This window comes from Phodopus roborovskii, unplaced genomic scaffold (genome assembly GCF_943737965.1).
Source record: "Phodopus roborovskii unplaced genomic scaffold, PHOROB, whole genome shotgun sequence".
Taxonomy (NCBI): domain Eukaryota; kingdom Metazoa; phylum Chordata; class Mammalia; order Rodentia; family Cricetidae; genus Phodopus; species Phodopus roborovskii.
Genome location: NW_026126480.1, coordinates 13,540,185 through 13,542,382, shown reverse-complemented (window position 1 = coordinate 13,542,382; position 2,198 = coordinate 13,540,185). Strand labels below are relative to the sequence as shown.

General features: G+C 43.9%; 1 non-coding gene across 1 annotated transcript; it reads left to right on the top strand.

Moving 5' to 3' along the window:
- The first annotated feature begins 1,112 nt into the window (after positions 1 to 1,112).
- On the top strand, positions 1,113 to 1,217 carry LOC127229004 (U6 spliceosomal RNA). The gene has a single exon (XR_007835093.1). It is a non-coding gene; the product is annotated as a U6 spliceosomal RNA (small nuclear RNA).
- Positions 1,218 to 2,198: the final 981 nt, after the last annotated feature.

Genomic DNA, 2,198 nt, shown 5'->3' with positions numbered 1-2,198 from the left:
CACCTGCCCAGGGATGGCACTGCCCATACAAGGCTGGGTACTCCTAATTAAATTTGCAATTAAAAATGCCCCACAGACTTGCCTACTGCCCAACCAAACGGAGGCAGTTCCTCAGTTGAGGTCCTCTTTCCCCAAGTGACTTGAGTTTGTATCAAGTTGAAACTAACCTGCACATATGTACATATATATTTCAATACAAAAGTTTAATTATGGGGGGTGGAGAGATGGCTTAATTGGTAATGGCTTGCTACATGAGCATGAAGACCAAAGTTCAGTTCCTAGCACCTACATGAAAAGTTTAGTGTGCTGGCACATGCTTGTAACCACAGCCCCAGCAAGGGAGGCAGGGAGTTCCCTAGCAGTCAGCTCAGCCTCCACTCCAGTGAGACTGTGTCTCACAAACTCCAGCCCAATGGGATTCAGCAGGTAAAGGTGTCTGTCTTCAAGACCTCCAAGAACGGATCTTTATATGCATGCCATGGCATACACATCCTCCTCCTTTCTACACACCAGTAGTAACAAAGCCAGTAAATGTAATGTACTAATACAAAAATCCAAGGCAAATGGCTGGGGAACACTTGAGGCTGATCCCAGACCTTTACACACCCCCTTTACACACAAAAGTTTAATTAAAGTGCTTTTTGTGGTGAGGTGTGGTGGTGTATGCCTTTAATTCCAGCAGTGGGGAGGCAGAGGCAGGTGGATCTCTGAGTTCAGAGTCAGTCAGGCCTACACAGTAAGAGCATATCTCAATAAATACAAACACATTCACACAAAAGCCCACTGCCACCAAAACCCCCCCCCCCCCCAAAAAAAAACAAACACAAAAGCAAACCAACCAGAAACTCTCCTGTGGTGTTAGTGACAAGTTCAGCTGTCACTGAGCTACACCCTAGCCCACAACACAGACTGCACCTTTAGCCTGTTTTCTAGGGAATTGTCATTTACCCCGTTTTAAAATTTGTCGCTATGAAATTATAAAAATTATTTCCCCATTCTGTGACTATATCTAATTCCTTACTCCTAATCTTGGATTTTCATTTTTGTTATTTATTTTTTTTTTTGGTTGCTGTTGTGTAATGTTTTATTTTTATTTAATTCTTTTCTCATACATCCTGACCACAGCACATACACTAAGACTGGAACAATACAGAGAAGACTAACGCGGCTCCTGTGCAAGGATGACACTCATTTTTAGCTTCTTCTGGGCTCCTTTTTCCCTTAGCTAGTTCAGGAAATTTTTACCTATTTAACTTACCCTTTTAACTAATCAAAAAAATCTGTCTGCTTTAGCTTCCTGAGTGCTGGGATTATTGGTGTGGGTTACTACATCTGGCTAGTTAATTTTTTTAAAAAAAAATTTTTTTAATCTCCTAAACTTCAGCTTTGATTGACCATTTTCTGCTTATTCTTGAGGTCTAAATGTCTTTACATTTATTAAAATTTTAATGTGTGTATGTATGAGTTTATGTGCAGGAGCCCACAGGGGCCAGAAGGTGTAGGATCCCCTGGAACAGGAGTTACAGGTAGTTGTGAGCTGCTATGTGGGTGCTGGGAATGGAATCTAGGTCCTTTACAAGAGCTTAAATACTCTTAGGCACTCTTAATGGCTGACCCATCAGTCCAACCCCTAAATGTCCCTCCTTCACGAGTCTAAATAATCAGTACATACTTTAACCTCACAGTCCTTCTGGTTCTCCTGCCAGAGTGCCCCCACCCCAGGGACCAAGCATGACAGGCCCCTCCTTAGGATGCCTGCTGTCACCTTGCTCTGCTTGCTCAGATCTTAAGCCCGGTGCATCCCCCTTCCTGGGTACAAGTTCATAACAAGTAAAAATATATGGAATGAATAAACAATACTGTCCTATCCTAGGGCCACCCCTCCCCCATCTAATGTTCCTGGGTGTCTGTGACATGCTGGCACCATGGCAGGCTCTGTGTCTAGTAAGCCAGATGTGTCAGCATCTGCCCTCTTGGAGCTTATGTTCCAGTGACAAAGACCGACCACAGAACAAGTGGTGCACGCACGCTGAGCAAAGCCAGGTGTGCTCCCAGCACAACCAAGGGGCCTGGCCTCCTGATGGAAGTGACAGCCTGAGTCTCTACATCAGGAAGATAGCCTAGGGGTTTCCAGAAATGATCTGGTTTTGTGTTAAATGCCAGCTATTTTTGGCCACAATTGACTGTCTAATAGGAAT